The 16,288-nt window shown below is 38.4% G+C and overlaps 1 long non-coding RNA gene across 1 annotated transcript in view; it reads left to right on the top strand.

Annotated features, from left to right (window-relative positions):
- The first annotated feature begins 353 nt into the window (after positions 1 to 353).
- The window catches only part of LOC133073420 (uncharacterized), a 76,151-nt gene continuing 60,216 nt past the window's right edge, over positions 354 to 16,288 (top strand). The window contains exons 1-2 of the long non-coding RNA XR_009696980.1: positions 354 to 441; positions 591 to 733. This is a non-coding gene — a long non-coding RNA (uncharacterized LOC133073420). The remainder of the gene's footprint in view (positions 442 to 590; positions 734 to 16,288) is intronic.

Raw genomic sequence — 16,288 nt, 5'->3', positions numbered from 1 at the left:
TTACACGGGATTCGCAAATACACTCCTCTTTTCTCCTCTCTGCTTCTGAATAAAACCATACCCAGCTCGGAGACCCCAGTTTCCTCTGAGGCTTCCGTAATCCCATCTGGAAAATCGTATTGGATTGATACACAATCCCAATCCAATCCATTTGCTAGTTTGCAAAGGAAAATCCGGTCCGGCGTTTATTTTTAGCAGCGCTCCCTGTGACCGAACGCGACAGCTCTTCAGCGGGGATAACTGAGGACCGTATTGGGGAGAGAGGCAAAGAAGGGCGGGGGAGCGGGAGGCGGCGAGAAGGGGTGGGGGGACGCCCTGCGCATGCGTGCCAGCGCCCATGCAAATCTGCTGTACATCCAGCGAGCAAAGTGGGATGATCTGTCACTACACCTGCAGCACCACGTTCGGAGGACAGCTCCTGCTTGCTGCTTCCAGAGCCAGGTAAAAAAACAAACAAACTCAACGGGCACCGTGCATGCATATGAATGCCAGGTCGCAACCTGTCCCTTGTAGAGGCAATCTGCCGCTGCTGCTAAGTGTCCTTTGGTGGCTGATTGCAGTTTCAAGGTTTAAGAAATCCCATCTTTCAGGAAGCCTGAGGGGAAGAAAGGAAGTACGGGCGAAATCGTCAGATTGGCTTCCCGGGTTTGGGAATCTGAAGCGGGCCCGCATCTTCCGGCCAACTTCCATTGAACTTCCCAGCACTCGAAAGGGACCGAAATGGAGAGCAAAGGTATGTGGCTGTCCCCATCGGGGGACTTCCCGCGGCATGTGCGTGTGGCCAGGGCAGTCCTCGGCGAGGGGACTGCAGTGCTTGGGGAGCGAGCATCATACTAGGTCGACAGGAGGAGATGCTATGTCCGTTGCAGCACCAGGGAAGTGTGGCAGGAAGGCGACTTCTTTTTAACTCCCACAGCTTGGAAGACAGTGTTTAATACTCCATCAGTTGCGTAGTGAAGTGTGATGAGGTTTTTTTTCTTTTCTTTTCTTTTTAGGTAGGGGGTGGGAAGAGTCTTTAGACGGTGGGGGAGGCGACATGTGTTGATAAAGCGATTTCTTTTCTGTAGAATGGATGGGTTCACATAAATATATTTCATTTACCTTAGGATTGCTGACAGGCACGTTTGTATCTGATATCCAATAATGCATTGCTATAGAAAAAAATGTTTGGATTTCTCCACCCCCCACCCCAGGAAGATGATATTTCTGGGTGTGTATGACCACATCCCACTGCATTTTGAATATATATCAGCAGAGAAATTGGGTCTATTTGAAACAGTGTGCGTTAGAACTGACCTCTAAGAAGAACAGTGTATCGGAGCACTGCTTGGCTCCAGGCATGATGCATATACTAGTTCTGGATATGTATATATTAATATTTTCCTCATAAGCAAATCTGCATAATGTATACATACTAATTGGTAAATGAGCTGTAAAAATCAACTTCTGATAGCATATTTAACTCACATAAGCAAAATGACTATTAAAATTGTAGGATTGGATAGCCTTTGGGTTTAACTCCATCTATGCAGGTCTCTTCTTCCTCCTCCTCCTCCTCCTCTTTAAAACGCCCACTAGCTTGCAAGAGTCTTGAGTGATGTGGTCAGATATCCAGTAGGAATACTGGATGTATTTAATTGTGGTGAAATCGGAAAAAATGATGTCAACTTTTATGAAACTATATTCATTACCCAGAACTCAAGAAGCTATATTTGAAACAAGGTTTTATTTTTAAACCAAGAATGTCAGTCATTGTGGTAATGTGCTCAGGATCAGGGAGTCGTGGTGGGTTACCTATTTCTGGGCTGATTAGTAAAACTGAAGTGTCAAGTGATAGCAAGTACATGTTCAATAAAGTATTTAATTATAAGAGTTAAGTATTTCAACTTAGGTAAGCATTTCCAGTGTGAAAATAACTGAATCAACATAGGTTCAGACAAGCTGACAAATTTTAATTGGGATAATTTATTCCTATGATTTACTGATGGGCATTTCCTTGACTAACAATCATGTACGTATAGAAGAGACCCCATGTCAATAAATATACATGAGGCATATATTGATTAACTTTACTGTAGAATCCATTTTAAAACTAGAAGTCAAAAATTCATAGATGTCTGTAATATTCCAGTTGATTAAGTATTTCTAGAACATGAAATTAACAACAGAGTATCATTTTACTAAGAAGCATCTTTTTTTTATTTAGAGAACACCTGCTATTTGAATATTAAGCTTGGTTATTTGACAAATGTTCTTTGTAACATTTTGCTTTCAATTTATACACGAATTCCTGGCCCATCGTAAAAAGAAAACGTATCTCTTAGCAATAATTTTTAATTTCTCCTCTTTGTCCATAACATATGCTACATGCCACAAAAAGTTCTAGATAGTTTATATCTCATACTGATAACGGTAGCATTCTAGTTATTCTGCCAGGCTTGGGATTTCAGAAAGGAAAATCTCAGAAGTATATCTGAGAAGAATCATGCTAGAAGTTCTAAAAAATCTATAGCAGTGATACAGGCATGAATCACAGCACTGACTTCAAGGCAATGAATTATTTTGCCCCAAGCCAATATTGTGGTCATTTTGCAGAGGTACCATAATTGCTTCAGGCAAAAGATATGGTGAAAGTCCTCATACACATTGGTTCATGGACTTTTTTGCAAAACTGAATTAGCCAGATAGTGATCATACAAAGAGTGGTGAATTACACGTTGACCTCACTTTCTGACTTGATGCAAATTGCATAGCTAAAAATGGTAGCTAACTTGAAATTTTATTATAGAAGAAAGTGTGTATTAAGAGAAGTATATTCATATCCCATCTGAATTGTTGTACCTTAAGTATTGATACTTTATGCTGCCATGTACAAATTTCTTCCCCCAATAGCTTCAAGTTTAGTTTCAGGAAGACATTTTCAAATGTAAACATACATACTTATTTTTTTCTACTACATACTCTTTCAATACTCAAAGTACTATTACATGATTCAATTGAGAGTTCAAGAGTTCTTCATCCTAGAAAAAAAGCTAATGGCCCACTTAGTTTTGAATCTTGTTGCCAACATTTGACAACCTTCATCTTACCTCCAGCATTTCAAAACCATTCTTAGAGCACTCATCCAAAGTCTTCAGCAAGTTAAGCATCAGTTATTTACAAATAAGATCAATTTTTTCGCTTCCTTACTTATTGTTTTGCATCCCTTCTTGTTAGCAGGACGAGGAAGAGAGGTAAATGAATCAATTGATCCAGCAGTCAATTTCTGGTGTAATTTCAGTGATCCTTATGTATCATGGTAATTAATGTTGCTTCAGAGATTTGGATTGGTGCACAGTCCGAACAACTTTGACAGGATTTGTGTCTGGTGGTGGTTCACAAACTTTGATGTACATTAGAATCATCTGGTATGCTTTTTAGACCTCCTCATGCCTGGTCAAACACTTCATCAATTGCATCAGAATTTTAAGGTAGGAGAGAGGCAATATTTTTTTTTTAAAGATCTCAGATGCAACAGTATTCAAGAATCACTCATTTAGACTTTTGATAATCAAAATGTGGTTTTGATTTAGAATGTTGATCTTTGCTCTAGGCTTACTGAATCAGAATCTGATTTTTAACAAAATTCGCAGATTATTTGTGCGCCCATAAAAGTTTGAGAAACATTGATTTACTGTGAAGAAAAAGGTTCCCTCCCTCTCTTCCCCGCTCCCTCCCCCACGCCCTCAGTCTTCTGTATTTTTCCCCTTCCTGCCTGTATCACATATTTTCTTTGTCCAGCTAGGTTTGCAAGCTTGTGCTTATCAGAAACACCTGTGAAGGTTTTGAAGCATAAAGATGCTTAGGCCACACCTTTAGACATTCTGGTTTAATTGATTCTATTGTAGAACCTGGGCATAGGTATTTTTTAAAAGCTCCTCAAGTGTTGCAAATTGATAGTCAAAGTTAGTCAAAGTTAAACATTGGTCTAAGACCTTGTTAGTCAAAATGTAGTCCATAGACAATCAGTATTAACATCACCTGAAAATTTGCTAGAAATGCAGAATCTTGGGCCTTACTCCAGACCTACTGAGCCAAATGTTCATTTCAACAAAATCTGCTTGTCATTTGTATGCATATTAAAGTTTAAGAAGCTCTGGTTTAGACCTTAGGGGACTGATTGTATCTGAATGACACCACTCTGGGCATCTGAGTATAGAAGATGGGATATTATCTTATTAATCAATATGGAAGCATGTGATATGTGATCATGCTGTAAGTTTTTGGTTGCTTTGGGAAAGAATGGAAATGAAATACCAAAGAAATTGCTTGCCTCTTAGTATTATCAGAAGATGGATTCATTTAAAATACCTTCTCTGTTCTTCCTCTAGCCATTTAATTTCAACCCCTTAATTATCTTTAAATGCTTTTTCTGTAGGTTCATTTTTGAACTCCTTAAAATGTCCTGGTGTTAACCCATGGTAGTGTGACATTGGATTGCTTAATCAAAGCACATCTTAGATTGAATATAGCTTACCTCCATCCCATTGCCATGTGCCTCTATTCCATTCTTTTAAGATCCATTTGCTGTGCCTCTTGTTCACCAAGAGCTTCTGTGACCTCCCTTACATCTAATTAATATTTACTGGTATATTTTATATGATCAAAGTCCCTGTTTGTCCCTCTCATACTGCATTTCTTACAATCAACATTATAGTTTTTATGTTCTTTATTTAAACAAGCATTTCTTGAGCATCTGCTATGTTCCCAAAGTGCTTAGTTCTGAGAATGTAAAAGAAAACTAAGATGTAGTCTCTGATCTTAAAGATCTCACTCTCAAATCTTCACTCATAGATTAACTTTGTTTGTGGGCACAGTATGAAGTTCTAACAGTCCTGCAGCTGCCCAGGTGCCTGCATCAGATAAAACATTTTCATTTACATAGTAGGGATTCAGATTACATATGTTAGATTGGATAGCTTTCATTAGTTTATCATGCCATGTTCACACATCCAGGAGATTATAAATTGGGAGAGGTGAAAGAAGTGGGCTTCCCAGGTGATGCTAGTGGTAAAAGAACCTGCCTGCCAATGCAGGAGATGCAAGAGACACAGGTTCAACCCTTGGGTCAGGAAGATTCCCTGGAGGAGGGCATGGCAACCCCTTCCATATTCTTTTTTGGAGAATTCCATGGACAGTGGAGCCTGGCGAGCTACGGTCCATAGGGTCACACAGAGTCAGACGTGACTGAAACAACTTAGCATGCATGCATGCCTAGAATAATCATTTATCTGAAACCAGAATGGTTCACTCTACAAGAGGAAAGGAAAATGTCATGCAGTAACTAGTTTATCAGAGCCAGAAAGTGATTTTTTAAAAAGCTGCTTTGTGGTTAAAAAGCAAACAACTAAAGCTCCAAGACTGTTGTAGGATGAGTAAGATATAACACGGTAAAAAAACAGAACAGGCACTGAGCATAGGAGATCCCTGTTCTTATCCCAGCTTTAATGGCGTAACCTTGGACAAGTCAATTTTTCCTGTCTGAGTCTTAAAGATTCTTAAATATCAGAGAGATTCCATTTCATTTAATTCAAAATATTTAATGAGTTTCCACATTATTCCAGGCTTATTGTTAAATGCAGGGGATGGAGATAATGAATAGTGCATTGGGGTTGCCCTCAAGAAGCTTTCAGTTTGAGGATAAATGAACAGGCTCAAGAGCTATTGATTTCTAACATTGTATGTGTCTTCTCCCTTCATCTCTCAGAGTTCTAGTCAGTTACCCAGGTGGCTAGAATATAAAGTCGTAATGATTAATGACCTCTACAGAGGCACTTAATATTCCACAGCAATAATGTCTGCCTTTTGTTCCGCTTTTGGTTTTTTTTTTCACTTTTGGTTTCTTTAGACAGAATTTTTGTGTGGGAGAACATTTGAACTCTTGCTGAGTACTATTCTAAAAGCTGTTCCAACTAACTAGCTACCTGGCTAGTAACCTATTGTCTGAGTTGGGTGTTAATGATGAGGCTTGTTAGCATTAGAAATAAGCCTGGGGGTGGCCCATTTGTTATCTCCAGTCATTCCCTATCCTTGTCCTTTTATCCCATTAAGCTTCTGACCCTATTTGGTGTAGAGTTTTGTGCCTACTGAATGACTAATAGTTATATGTTACTTTGAATTTGTTAATATTGGGCTCTTAATTTGTCATACTAACAGCCGTAAATAACATTCATGAGACATTCTGTGTTTTTCCAAAGGGCTTGTTAATATATGTCACCTCCTTTAAAAACTTGTGACTAGATATATTAACTTCATTTTGTAGATAACAAAACTGAGGTTCAAGACTAAGTAACTTGGGCAATGCATCTTTATTTTCCTGTAAAACAAAACTTATTGTGCCTACCCCAAGTCCCATACCATAATAATTATGAAATTAAATTCAAACCAATAAAGCATTTAGTATTTAGAATCAGAGTTTTCATTATGATTAGCTGTGTTGTCTTTCATTATTATTAGTTGTGTTTGTCTTTTCATTAGGATCTCATCCTAGAGGGGAAGAATTAATCCTTTGTCATTTTTGTAGTTTTAGCAGCAAGCATACTTGCTGCTACAAATTATCTTCATTGACTTCTGCAAAGGCTTTAATTTACCAATAGGGATTTCTTTTGTTGTTATTCTATATATTTTTTTGCAGTAACTCCTCAAAAATGTGAATTTATATTTGTTGCTCAGACATAGTTTCAAGTCAGTTATATAACATCTTGTGGGTTTGGGAATGGAAGTGCATTGGGTCAAATATCATACCTTGTGTTAGTCATTCAGTCGTGTCTGACTCTTTGTGACCCCCATGGACTGTAGCCCACCAGGTTTCCCTGTCCATGGAATTCTCAGTGCAAGAATACTGGAGTGGATTGCCACTTCCTTCTCCGGGGGATCTTCCCAACCTAGGAACTGAATCCGGGTTTCCCACATTGCAGGCATACTCTTTGCCAACTGAGCCACTGGGAAGTACCTATTATACCTTGACTGGATTTAAAACATTGTGTAAAATCTGGCTGGTAACAGGATTTTCGGTCGGGGTGCACATCTGAATCATGCGGCACCCTGTAGTACCTGGGACTCGGATATTTAAGAAGCACCTCGTGATTAGGATGTGCACTCTCAACTAGGAATCAATAGATAAGCTACAGGGTGAGTAATATAAAATTGTAACATGTATGTGTGTCCTTTGTCAGAAATACTACAGGACTCCTACTGCTAGGACCTTGATTTTTATTTTCACCCTCTGTAGTGTTAAGAGAACATATGTGTAGGAGAGAGAAACCAATTCTTGTCCTACAGGCTTGGGTTAGAAACATAGATAGCATGTGTCTGAGCCCAAGAAGACACGTCACTTCTCCCAGTGTCTTCATCCTCATCAGCATCCTTGCATGCAGAGCATGATGGATTTTGTTCTAGTATCCATGTCTATAGTTCTCATTTTAGTTTGCTATTCTCTCCAGTTACTTTTTGAAACAGTCTCCATCTCCCTGTCTTTGGGAAGGTGGGACTCCCACCCAGGGAGGCCATGGTATTTTGCTGCTGTGAGGCAACTGATGGTACATTGGCAGAAGTCCCAAGGGACACCTGTTGCCTCTCAACAGCGCTTTTCTTTTTTACTTTTTAAAAGCATATACTCTGCCTGGCTTTTTACCTGAAACAAATCCCACCACCAGTGATTCAGAAAGTACAGATAATTGAAAGTGAGCTTTAAACATTGTTGGACAAAAAGGAAAGGGAAATTGCTATTCTGTGGTCAGTCTTGTTTCCCTACTATTTGTGGAATTGCCATTAGCCTGAGATGCAGTCGAAAGGGACTAGACTACAGGAAAAAATCTAGAAGCTTTCAGAGGCCATTGAGAAGATAACACATCAAAATTTCCTTAACTAGCAGGAAGCAGCAATACCAATCTGCTAATAGCATGTCTTTTAGTCCCCATTCATTCCCACAACTGTCACCCATGTGAAACAATCAGGTTTTTCTCAATTCCTCAAACACTGACACCAAATATGTCCAGCAAACCTCATTGCAATAAAAATTAGAAATTCCTTTTTAACTTTTTGAAGACAAAAAATGTAGATGATTCTGATTTCAAAAGAAATGTTGAGGTGTTTTTGTCCTTAGTCTCATTCACATGCTAGATTGGGTTTAGATTCTCTACAAATTAGAGACTTTCACAGGACTTATTACATGATCATTCTAATTGTTAAAAATCTGGAAAGTTTAAAATTAGGTTATTTAAGCAGTTTTTGTTTTTTACAGAGGCACTTCTTTCATTTCAAGATATTTTTAACATTTCCAGCACTGCTTAAAATTGTATTTGATTTACTTTTTTTTTTTTTCTATTCTGGGATTTAAAAGAGAAATATTTGCTATGTGTCAAGAAAAAAGGTTGTCATATAAAACATGCTGTATTTGCAAGCCTACAAATAGTTCAAAATAAGATGACATAGACTTTGCATCAGCATAAAAAGAAAACCAATAATACAAGTATAGCAATATCTGCAATGATACTGAGGTGAGGGAGACAACCAAGGCAATTTTCAAGCAAAATGATTGATTGATTGATTTAATAAGCAGTATTTATTGAGTGCCTACTATGTGTTAGATTCTCTAAGGGTAAGCTTCTTTAAACTGGTGGGATTATGAAACTGTATGCTAGGGAGATTCACTGAGGCATAGAAAATATGGTACATGTTCTGATAAAATAAAACTAATATTAGACCAGATGCTAGAAAACCTGGGTTCTGGTTCTTGTCCCTCTAATTCAATGGAGGAACTTTAGGAAAAATCTTTCTCCTCTCTGGACCTCAGTATCTTAAACCTTTTTCTTTTTTCAAAGAGTATATATAACTTCAAAGAGTGTAATAACAAATAACTTTATTTGCCTATTGATTTCTACTTTCTTTTTAGGAAGAAACTGCTTTTTCAGCTTGTTTGTATTCATCCTTTACTTGATCCCTTTTAGACTTGGTGTCTGTAGAAAATAAAACAGGGTGATCATAATTACCACATTAATTTTTAAGGAGCCCCTGATAGGTTTGAACTAGTGTTTTCAGGCTGTGAGTTGTATGAATGAATTTGTTGGGTCCACAGCTGGGTTGAGCAACTGAATTAGGTAGAGTAATTAACTTGGTGCCATGAGTAATTAATTTGGTTCTACATGCACAGAAGTGAAGTGAAATGAAAGTCACTCAGTCGTGTCCGACTCTTTGTGACCCTGTGGAGTATACAGTCCATGGAATTCTCCAGGCCAGAACACTGGAGTGGGTGCCTTTCCCTTCCCAGGGGATCTTCCCAACCCAGGAATCGAACCCAGGTCTCCCGCATTGCAGGTGGATTCTTTACCAGCTGAGCTACCAGGGAAGCCCATGTGCACACAAAGGTTGAGGGAAAATGGATACTTGGCTGGAGTTTGTAGATTGCATGATAGTGACCACATACAGGCCCAGGTATGTCTGAACCAATGCATGGTTGCAGTAGAGATCTTGGCTTGAGTCTGGAAACTTGGACTTGAATTCGACTTCCTGACCCAACTCCTCGTGTGAGTTTGAACTGGTCACTTCCTTTCTCTATCCTTCTTCCTTCATCTGTGAAACAAGGGAGGATCAGAGGCAAGGTTCTTTATCTATGGGATTGTAAGAACCAGCATTTTTGAGTGTTTATATGGGGACAACAGTGATTATGTTTTGTTTAAGGATTTATGGTTGTTTGCCTTTGTCTCTACTATGTCTTCAGTTAACTTAGTGGCATTTTTGCTTGTCAGATTGCACATTATGTTTTTGTAATTTTTTTTCACCTATCTCATGTGTCTTTACAAATAAGAGTAGTTTATTTATATATTAGCCTTATGTGAGGTTGATTTGGTGGATATGGTTTTCTCCGCTCTCCCAGCTGTAACCAGCACTTCTCCCATAAAAAAAACAAAGACAAACAAAATAATGCCAAGGAGTCAAAATGTTGAGTGTTTTACTAACATTATAGAAAGGATATTTGATTTTTTTTAGTTTTCAATCATTTGTGACATTAAAAAGTAATTGCATTCAGTCCTTCATTGTCTTCAAACAATTTAAATCCATTTTCTCTCTTCTGATGTTTGGTTGGCAACTGATCATTTTAGATAGAAGAAGATGTCTTTTACTTCCAGATAAAAGTTATACAAAGTCTGAGTTTCATGATTAATAAGCTGAATTTCTTGATTGTGCAGAGAATAAAATTTAGTGATAGAATGAAATATTTAACAGCCATTAGCATGTTTATGAACATGAATTGTCAGAAATACTTGTGATATGATGGTAATTATAAAAAAAGTGATACAGATATACGTATCAATTACAAAAATGTGAAATTTGTATGTCCATCGACATAGATGGTAATATGTACAAAGTGGTAACATTTGGGTAATGATGATTGGATTGTAAGGGCTTTTTCCTTTTTCAAATCTTTCAACAATTTTTTTTTTTTTTTCAATAAAGCATAAAATAGTCTTCCCAGGTGGCTCAGTGGTAAAGAACTCCACCTGCCAATGCAGCAGGCACTAGAGATGCAGATTCAATCCCTGGGTTGGGAAGATCCCTTGGAGAAGGAAATGGCAAGCCACTCCAGTATTCTTGTGAGAAATTCCATGGACAGAGGAGCCTGGGGAGCTACAGTCCATGGGGTTGCAAAGAGTCAGACACGACTTAGTGACTAAACAACACACTAGATATTGGGCTCAGTTATAGACTTTTTAAGCAGGTCTACCTAAGACTGAACTAAGCAAAAATCTTTATGCTTGATGGTTCATGTTTTATTCATATGAGACATTGAAAGGACATTTGAGGCGATAACAGTCTTTTGAAATTGTGCTTATGTATCTTTTACTATGTATTGAGTACTGTGCTTTACATATAATGACTCATTTAATCCTCATAACAATCCAGTGAGGCAGGAGCTATTGTTATCCCTATTTTAGGGAGTAAAAACCCCAGCATAGAGACATTGAGTAACTTGACTAAGTCACATAGCTAGTACAGAGCGGACAGGCTTCAGAGTCTGTGAGCTTAACAATTCAACATCTACGATATACTTTGCTCTGGTAAGTCAACTAGCCTTCCTTTGTTCGTGAAAACTAGTCCAGCTGTGTACATACAATATCACATGTGCAGTTTATTAGCCTTCAGGAGGGTGATCTCTGAAGGCTCAGGCTCACCCACGCCCCGGGCCAATGACAGCAAACTTGGGGAAACAAGAGGAGTTCCTGCCTGCTGCCACGTGGCTATGAGAGAGCACCAATGCTCATGTGCCAGAGACGAGTAAGCAGGGGCTGCACCTTCCTCCTCCCGCCTCACCTGGAACAGCTGTCCTGCTCATCTGGGAAGCTCAGTGGTATGGTAGAAAGGTTACAGGACTTAAAATCAGACACACAACTAACAACCTGTTAGTCCCTATGACTTGGGCAAGATACATCTGTGTCTTTGCTTCCTTATTGTACAATTCATCTTTCTTTTTTTTTTCTTTTTTTTTTTTTCATTTATTTTTATTAGTTGGAGGCTAATTACTTCACAACATTGCAGTGGGTTTTGTCATACATTGACTTGAATCAGCCATGGAATTACATGTATTCCCCCCTCCCACCTCCCTCTCTACCCGATCCCTCTGGGTCTTCCCAGTGCACCAGGCCCGAGCACTTGTCTAATGCATCCCACCTGGGCTGGTGATCTGTTTCACTATAGATAATATACATGCTGTTCTTTCGAAACATCCCACCCTACAATTCATCTTTCAAGATGAATGAGACAAATAATATACATAGGGTGTATTAATGTATTACATTAAAGTATATACATTAATATTAATGTGTGGTGGTGGTTTAGTCTCTAAGGCATGTCTGACTCTGTGACCCCATGGACTGTAGCCCGCCAGGCTTCTCTGTCCATGGGATTCTCCAGGCAAGAATACTGGAGTGGGTTGCCATTTCCTTCTCCAGGAGATCCTCCCAACCCAGAGCAGACTCTTTCCCGCAGAGTCACCAGGGAAGGCCCATATATTAATGTGTAGTAATATATAATAAATACATTTTATGTTTATGTAACAAACCAAGCATAACATCAGTACCTAGTATCAACACCTGTTGCTGTTGTAATTTTTTTCTGACTCTTGGGTTTTTACTTCCTCTTTTCCTGTATGGAGCTGTATTCTTGCCTTAAACTCCTCACTATCACGTTAGCCCTTTGTCTAGAACCAACTACTACTTTCTGTATCCTTCACTCTACCTCATGTGAACATTCCCAATGCAGGACAAGATTCCTATCTGATGCTGGCTGCTGCCACTTTCTTATTCTCACGAACAGATTCTTCCCTTCCCCACTATTGTCCGTCCTCCCTACTTTGACACAGGCTGTGATTGGCCTAGCGTCCATTTCTTTCATATTTTCTTTAGATTGCTGACCCTTGCTTCCTCATTAGTATTCCCTTCATTCTGCCTAGTTCTAATTCACTCAGTGTTTCTCCTCTGGTTGGAACTAGCAGAATGCCACGCAGCTGTGGTATATGGTTTAAAATTATAGTTTTTAAGACCTACTGGTTTAAGTCATGCTATAAAAATTAAAGTATAATGACAGAAATGAAAGAGATTCCCTCATCTTTTTGATCAAAATTTTACTTATTTGTTCCAATTATCCAGCCTAAAATGAAGTTGAGTTTCCTCAGAAGAGGAAGGATGTGATAGGAATTTTGACATTGTTGGGTAGGTCCAGGGAATGCTCCATTGTTCAGGGCAGAATAGTGAGAACAGCTTTCTTCCCAATTGTATTCAGTCAGGGGTTTTCAAGCTTAAGTATGGATCATAATAACTTGTAGACTTGTTATAGCACAATAAATTTCTGGATATCCTATAGTTTCTGATTCAGTGGGCCTGGGGTGGTCCTGAGACTTAACATTTTCTAACAGGTTCCCGGGAAATGCTGATGTTAATTAAGGGATCACACTTTGAGAACCTCTGGTGTAGACAATGTAGTCTAAGATTCTCTTTCACTTGTATCTAGAAATAAATGTTGGAGAAGGCAATGGCACCCCACTCCAGTATTCTTGCCTGGAAAATTCCAGGGATGGAGGAGCCTGGTAGGCTGCAGTCCATGGGGTCACAAAGAGTCAGACATGACTGAGTGACTTCACTTTCACTTTTCACTTTCATGCATTGGAGAAGGAAATGGCAACCCACTCCAGTGTTCTTGCCTGGAGAATCCCAGGGACGGGGAGCCTGGTGGGCTGCTATCTATGAGGTCACATAGAGTTGGACACGACTGACGTGACTTAGCAGCAGCAGCAGAAATAAATGTACATTTGGCTGATCATTGAGAAATACCAGAGCAAGGAATCATGGGGCAGCATTCTCATGAGGGAACTCCATAGCTTGAAAGAATAAATAAGATCACATCACCCCAGTGTTACCCATGACCACATTCCAGTCAGTTAATTAACACAAATATGTTATTAATAGTGTATACAAATAATACATGCTTGAATTTATCTTGCCAGTCACATTGCTTATCATCAAGATTAGAAATGAGAAAAAAAAAAAAAAAAAAAACCAGCACAGCTTCTGACCTCACAAAGATCTCACAGACTAAGTTTTGGAGATAGACACCAACAGAAGCCTGGGAAGAGCTGACAGCTAGTAATGCATGTGAAAATTTAGATTAAGTTTTAAATTTACTTTTAATATCATATCTTCTGCGTGTTTTACTCTGGCTAGGTGTTATAGACCAGGAACCAATGAATAATACAAGATTTATCCCTTCTGCTATTACATCAGCTACAGAAATATAATCCTTGGGAATACAGAGAAAGGAGTTGGCATTTGAGCTTGGTCATGCAGAAGGGATGGAACTAAAACATTGCAACAGTATTCCAGGCTGATGGAATAGCATAAAGAAAGGTACAGTATTGTTAATATACAGGTAATAACTAGGAAAGATTATATGATTGGATAATTCATTCATCTAAAAAATATTTGACAAGCTGGGCACTGTTCTAGGTGCTGAATATAGTAGTGAGAAGACAAAGTCCCTGCCCTCAGGAAGCAGGTAGAGTTGGGAACAGGATACCATGTGTAAAGAATATTGATAATGAAATGAAGAATTAGAAGAAAATTATGGCAGGCTATTACAAATTACATAATGTAGATAATGATAACCTACATTTCAAAATTATTAACTAGTATCAATTATCTTTTAAAAAGTAGGTTTCAGGGCTTTTGGAGTACAATTCCATTCGCAAAACTTCAATTATTCCCTAAGTTTTCAGGAAAACATCCATTGAACAAAGCAGGTGTACCTGTAAGCACACTGCCTTGGCCAGAAGAAATGCTGTGATCCAGTACTTTACTCTGTGACCTTTGCCAGCCTTTACTGCTGACACACTTTTCTTATTTAACGGAAGAGTGAATTTCATTTCTATTCAGTTTTTGGCTCTCAATCCTCTGAAATTTTTGCATTGAAACTTATAGATTGGGATTGTAGCAGGAAGGTCCAAAAATATTTTTGAAATGTGTCAGGCTCAAAAATTGCTCTCCAGTGATCTATAAATTATTATTATCAACTTTCAGAATTACAATGACAAGACAAACTCTATACAGGTACTAATATATGTGCATTTTGCAACTATGCTATGTGAAGTTCTTCAAATTCTCCTTAAGTCTATGAAGACTCATATACTTCAGCATAAGAAATATGCTTGTTTTCAACCTTACCATCCCTCTTTCAGTGGTATATTTTGATATTTTGGCTATTTCTCTTTAGAGAAGATAGAGGAATTAAAGCAGTTTTTGAGCCCAATTCTGGTTGGTTTTTGTCTATTTCCTTGTGGAAGATATTGGGCAAGGTTCATAGTCATCCTAATTCTAGATTTTTTTTTTTTACATGATGGAGATAATAACAGTATTTATTCATAGAGTCGTTCTGAGGATTAAATGAGATAGTGTATGAAAGTGTTCATCATACTGCCTGACGTATAGTAGCACTCAACAAAATAGATCTATCTTTAAATATCTCAAAACTGCCTCATTATAACCTCAGGTACAAAATCTTAGCCATAGCTTTTGCTGAGTCTGATGGATTCAGGTTTACTTAAAGGTTTCAATGAATTCCAAGCATAATACTTTCAATCTGAGCCTTTGGTGATAACTCAATATATAGAGCTATAAAATATGGTAGCCCCACAAAGATACTGCTTTTGGATCAAAGTCTTAGAACTGTTTCAGGAAGACACTTCCTGCCAAACTGAGCATAATCAGTTTGAACATAATCATAATCAGTGGTTGAAATCTAGACTACTGCCTTGTATAGAGAAGTCTCAGCCTGGCTGGTGAAAGATTTATGAACAAGATTTTGAAAATGAAGGTCAGCAGATGATTTTCATCTCTTAGCCATAAGGAATGGTTAGACAGATGGCAAGGACAGCCTTGTCTTTTCTCTGAGCAACCTCTTTTGATCTCTACTGACCATCAAATCATGCATGTCTTAGTAAAGATGAGAGAGTGTGGGGGAACACAATGACACTTCTTGTGCTACTCATTCCTTTAGAAATGCTTCTGGAGTAAGAAAGGTGCAACAAAGCTCCCTCATGAATAAAATTTGAGGTGATTTCTTACTTTTCTTTTTACACTTGCCATTTTTGTCCTAGTAATAGAAAGTGTATTATCAAAGATGGCAAATCCTGATCCCGCCCCGCAACACTTTTTCCCCTCTCCAGAGATAATCACTCTCAATTCTTTTTGCTATTTACCTGTGTATTCTAAATAAGTCTTTTATTACTGCTTTTCAATTTCTCAGCTCTATTTTTGATGTTTCATTGTAGAAATGAAGTTTTCCTTTCTCTCATCATCACATTCTCACCACAACAGGCATTCTTTCTGTCCTGCCATCTTCCTAGGGCTGTCATTGTTATTTTTGGTTAGATCAGTATTTAGCAGTTACATTGTTCTGACTGTGTAAATACTTTTCATGACCAAGTCAAGTGAAACTATGATTGCTGTTCCTTTCTCTGAAGATTTTTCCACCCCCATGGTTGATAGTTGTCTTGTTTTCTGTTTGTTCGGCTTTCTATGTTCTCTTCATTATCAAATCTCTACCAGTTTTCTGAATCTCATCTCCAGGCAATCAGATGCACAGGTATTTTATCAAGTTCTCCTTTTGGGGGGTAAGTTCATCTTGGAATAATCTCTCAGAACCTTCTGCTTTGGTTCTATATGTGTGCTTTTCCTTTTATGCCCCATGTACTGGTTTCATC

This window comes from Dama dama, chromosome 19 (assembly GCF_033118175.1).
Source record: "Dama dama isolate Ldn47 chromosome 19, ASM3311817v1, whole genome shotgun sequence".
NCBI classification, from domain to species: domain Eukaryota; kingdom Metazoa; phylum Chordata; class Mammalia; order Artiodactyla; family Cervidae; genus Dama; species Dama dama.
Note: the sequence above shows the minus strand (reverse complement) of the source record. Positions and strands in the feature narration are given on the sequence as shown.